Here is a 5788-nt window from a genome sequence, read left to right as displayed (position 1 = left end):
TAGGAGGAGTCGACATAACCATGCCAGGGTCCACAGGATGGAGGAATAGAGTATGGATTAGAGTGGACTTACTGATATTCTACTATGGAACTATGGTGATTAGTAATGGAAAAATTGTAGCATTGCTGTGGAGACAGTGGCCACAATAGCTGCTGAGGGTAGGAAGAAGAGATATGATGTGTGGGCAATTTCAGGACTTGGAGTTGTCCTGGTTGGTACTCCGGGGACAGATGCTGGATAGTGTATGCCCTGCTATGGCCCACTTGGTGGACTGGGGGAGAGTGTAAACTACAATGTAAACCATTATCCATGTGGTGCAGCAGTGCTCCAAAATGTTTTCATCAAATGCAATACATGTGCCATGATGATGAAAGAGGTTGTTAATGTGGGAAGAGTGGGGTAAAGGAGTTGGGGGTATATGGGACCTCATATTTTTTAATGTAACATTAAAAAAAGTAGTGAAAAAAATTAAAAAATCTTCTTTAAAGATAAAAATAAAATTGAAGATCCCTACATTTATGCAATGTTCATATAATCTAAAGCTTCATATAAAAAAATTAAAAATTAAAAAAAATTAAAAATTTCAATAGTATCTTGAAATTTAATTTGATGTATTAAAAAAACCACAAATGGAATTAGTTCAACTGCCAAAAAAGCTGAAAAACTTAGCCACATTGTTGTCACTAATAAAACAGTGTTAGTTGCTTAGTTGATAAATAAAAATGTCTAATTTGTCTTGAAGTGAAAATTTACCAGAAATTGTAACTAAGAGGTAAGTAACATAAATGTTTTTATGTTATAAAACAGCAAAATGATAATACCTGAAATTGCTGAACCTGGCTGGACATAACCTAGGCTTACTATTGTGAGAATAAGTCTAAATTAAATTTACATTTCTTGGTCTTTACTTCAAGTCCAGCCTCACCCTTGGGTATGCTTGCAATTGTAATGATAATCCAAAACTGAACTTAACTTTGCTTATAGTTATTTCAAAACTAGCCCTCACCCTCAAGAGTGCTTCCCATTTTGATGGTAATTCTAAACTGAACTTGCTTTTGCTTATGGTAGTTTCAGGACTGGCCTCACCATTGTAATTGTAAATAGTCTATTCTGCCATTTGAATCTATGGAAAGTTTTGCTCCCCATGATCAGAGGAAGGCAAATTTTAGAACATCCTGTCTCCTATCTGCCCACTGGCCTTAATAGTCCTGCTTTCACTCATGGGTATCCAGGTGTAGGCTCCAATGTACCTACTCTGGACTGGAGTTCAGAGGGACCCCATGACATTCAAGGAGATTGCTGCCCTGTAGAATCATCAAAACTCAGGTTTGGACACCCATTCTTCTAGGGCAGTGGGTGCCAGAGTCCAATTATCTCTGATTACTGGAGAGTGGGTGCCTCCCACCCCAAACATCAAGGATTCTGAAAGCAGCATGTCATGAGAGAAACTAGTGTTCCATGAGACTTCAATGACATCAGTGAGTGTATACTGGAAATGTATTGTAATACGGCCTGTACACGAATTCAAACTTATCTAATTCTGTATCCAAGTTTGCCTAGTTTTCAGAAAGCCAATTAAGTGATATTGTTGTAGAATTTGATACTAGGTTCAATTATTTGCATATAGAAAGGCCAGGACTCAGGAATGATTTTCAGAAGGAAAAATGGTTTATTGATGGCCAGCCAGACTCGGGAGCTTTCTGTTTCGAACCTGAGCTCCGAACAAGAATTTTGAGTCCCTTTTATAGAGAGGAGGGGTCAAATGGTCCTTTTGTTTCAGTTCTCAATAGGCTTGAGTTAGCATAAATCTTCCACATCCTAGGTAAGCTTTTAGCATGGACTTCATACATTCTAGAGAAGCTTTTAGCACATTTGGTTTGCATTTTCCCTGAATATTTAAAGTTTATAGAATTTGCGTTGATAAATTGTTTCCTGGGACTGGAGTTGTTGCCATGGTTACCAAGGGCAGGGATGTAGCCTCTCACCATCCCACACCCACAAACCAGGAGAGACAGCTCAGGTTAAGGTTATCTCTGAAAAGACAAAGGGCCTCCACCCATAGCCCACATCAATATAGGCTATATAGGATTTGAATATTCAGAAAGGATATAGATTGATTGTGTATTCCAACTTACATTCAGACAGAAATAGGGCAATATATTAATTCAAGCTTACCTAGTATGTGTGTGGTATGTTAATCCATGCTTACCTGGTATCCAAACAAACCCCTAAACTCTAAGAAAATAAAAAAGAAAGTCCCTTCTGCATCAAGGTGCTGCTTGACTTCCACCCCCAAATCCTCTGTATAAAAAGGACCTGAAAATATTGCTCAGGGCTCTCTTTTTTTGGACAGAATTATGCCAGGACTGGCCAGTCATAATAAATCTTCCTTCTCAAAGAATTCTTGCATCGTAGCCTTCAATATGCAATCACTGACTCCTCTTTGCTTATACTGCATTTCCTGGGGGCCTGTCTAGGATTGCTATGAAGGCCAGAGTTACCAACAGTTGGTTGCCCCTCTTTGATGTCTCCAAGGAAGCCAGGAAGGCCCAGGTGATTCCCATCCCAGGGCACCCCACACCCCTTTTAGTCCAGAGGGAGGTTGTGGACACTGCTAGAGCCATCCTGGAAGAAACCAGAGGCCTTAAGGGTCTAAAGGAAATCCTGAGAATGAAAAAGGGTTTCCACACACAGGAAGTGTAAGATCACTGGGGGCATAGTGTAAGAAAAGCCTAACTGTGAACATTAGAAGTGGTGACTGATCAACTCCTGAGAGGACTCTAGTACCCCCAAAAGTTTTTGGGAAAACTGTCTTCTCCAGGCCTGAAAAGGCAAAAAAAGCCTAATGTTTGGTTTTAGCTGACTGTGGGTTGCATGTGGTTTGCTGTCACTAAGATAGTGAAGGTTTGATTACAGTGGGAGAGGCAACGATGGGTTTAAGTCCCACTCCTTAGCTCCCTTTAAGAAAAAGTCCTTTTTGCCTCTTGTGCCTTTATTTTGGCTGCTCTCTCTCTTTCTGCTGCCATAGGAAATAAGGCATCAATATCTCAGTGCTCTCCACTGAGATACTTCCTGAAGAATTGCTCTAAATTTGAAAGATCTTCATTACAAAAAAATTGAATTGGTTTTTGTGATAAAGTTTAGTCTGAATATGAATTGAGCTATGGAGACATTTGGCCAAAAATGAGTCTTTTAATTTTAATGCTGGTTTGCAATTGAGCTTGTTTTGCAATTGAGCAGGGGTGTTCAGAGAGCCCTTAAAAGTTCCCCTCACTAAGTTTGCAATAATTAACAAGCTGTAACTCAGTTCCCCTGATATGCATTAAAAAAGATAAGCCCCTCTCCCCAAAGCCTATGATGGCACTTCGCAAAAGTTAAATGTAGAAACCTCCTAGAAATAGAAGTAAAAAGCAAATGCTCAGAAATGGCCATATCGGAGAAATGGAAATTATGAGTCAAATTGATGGGTTTTGTGTTTCTGTCTGTGTGCTGTGGCTCTTTAGTGTTTGCCCATTTGTTTGGTGCCAATGTATATTTTTCATGCCTCTGGATGGTGTATTGAATTGTGTGAAAAGTTTGACTTTGGTTAGGCTTGAACTCTGAGATGCCAGGTCAGTCAACTAAAAGGGTGTCTCTTTATTCTTTCTAGAGTGATAAGCATTGCTTCTGACATGCCAGTGGGCTCCCTATGGGAGTCTCTTCTTGGGAATCAGAAAGTTCTGCCTGCTGCTGCTCCAAATGGTCACAGAGCACCCTCTGTGTGGAATCCTGAATTCCAGTTAAATAAGTGTAAAAAAAGGAAAAGATAGATCTGATGCCTAGAAACCTCATATCATGTCTTCTTAAGGAAATAAGAAAATAAACCTCAAACTTCCATTAGTGTAAACTCAGTTGTGCCTATAAAATGTGTAAATAGTGATCAATTTAAAAGGAGCTCTTATGCCTAGAAAATCAGATTTAGAGTTCACCTGTTAAAAAGTATAGAATTTTCTCTTGTGTTTTAATCTGTGCTTAACTCTGGTTTCAACTCTAAAGTATGCATTTAGCTTTGCCAGTTTGCTTATGCCTAGAAAATCAAATTTGGAGTTCACCTGTTAAAAAGTATAGAATTTTCTCTTCTGTTTTAATCTGTGCTTAACTTTGTGTTCAACTGTAATGTCTTCATTTAGCTTTTCCAAATAATTCCTAAAAGAGCTCTATTTAATAGTTAAAATTAAATATACAGTTATATATATAATGAATATTCCTAGAACCCAAATTAAGCTAAAGAAAACTTAGAGGTAACAAATTAAAACTCTTCTAAGCAGAAAAAAAAAAAGAATCAGTTTATATTAAAAGCGTTTTAGTTCCCTGTAAAGAAATGAAAAAAAATCATTCTTTATATAAACTATTAATAATTTCAATTTATTTAGCTTGGGTGTTATCACTTTGATTTATAAAATACCAAGTTAATAAATTAATTTCATATGTATTAATATTATACTTATTATATATATTATATATTTTTATGTAATATTATTTGATAAAAATTCTAAGTTTATATCTAATGAAATTAAGTTAAAGAAATGTAGATCTGCCCTCTCTTAAATACATAAAATAAAATCCATAAGTTGCTAATTGTAATGGAAGATAAATTAACCAGTCTATGTGGCTGTGGATAATTATAAAGAGTTTGTAAAAGCATCTTCTAAACTGAAGCATTTAAATCACTAATTCTAAAAAGCAATCATTAACTAGAAACCTAAACTGATGTTAATGGCAAAAAGTAACTTCAAAGCAGTAAAAACTGTCTGGAATTCACCTCAATGTGAATTTCAAGAAATGTAGATCTGCCCTCTCCTCAATCCATAAAATAAAATTCATCAGTTCCTACTGTAATCTAAGGTAAATTAACAAGTTTATATAGTTGTGTTTAAGTATAAAAAATTTGTAAGAGCATCTTCCAAATTAAAGCATTTAAATGACTAGTTCTAAAAAGCCATTAGTAATTAAAATCTAAATTAATATTAATGGAAAAAAGTAACTTCATAGCAATAAAAACTGCTTGAAAGTCACCTCAAGTGCATATTCAACTAATTTTCATTTCAATTAATGCAAATTACCTTGATTCCATTGGGAATCATCAGTTTTCATTTTAAAAATAGGAAAAATAGTTTTTCCTCTATTGCTAAAGTAAAATACCTGTGTAATTAATGTCTTCATGGCAAAAGTTTAAAAGTTAAAAGCAAAGTACTAAAAAGTTCACTTAAAATGTAACACATTGCAATGAAAATGTTTAAAAGGTATATAAACATCAAGAAATAGTCTTCAGCATTGCCAAATTCTCTTGTGCATTCAAACCAGGCCTTCAATACACTGCAGGTTTGCCTTTCCATATGATTATTGGTTAAGTTGGTAACTGATCACTCAAACAATAAAAATATCTGCTACATCTCTTGTGCACCTGAAGTGGATGGAAACTACCTTGCAGTTTCTAACTCCTGCAGCAGCCTATGATAACTCAGTACTACCAAATATAAGATGAATATCACCTCCGGACTGGCACTGTTATATAATGCCAAAGAGTGCTATGCACCAGGCCTGTAAAATACTGGAACCTCTTTTCCTAGCTTCTTCCTATGGTCAGTGGTGCTGCAGCTTATGTGAAGAACGTGCATAGTGGATCAAAGATTACCAGAGTACTGTGAGTAAAACTCAAAACACGATTGGCACTATAGCTTGCTCCCATGGACAGAAAACCTGTACAGTATTGCACACCTGAAAATTGAAGTTATTAATTGAAGCTCAA

The sequence above is a fragment of the Dasypus novemcinctus genome, chromosome 30, assembly GCF_030445035.2.
Source record: "Dasypus novemcinctus isolate mDasNov1 chromosome 30, mDasNov1.1.hap2, whole genome shotgun sequence".
Taxonomy (NCBI): Eukaryota; Metazoa; Chordata; class Mammalia; order Cingulata; family Dasypodidae; genus Dasypus; species Dasypus novemcinctus.
This window is presented reverse-complemented; position numbering follows the sequence as displayed.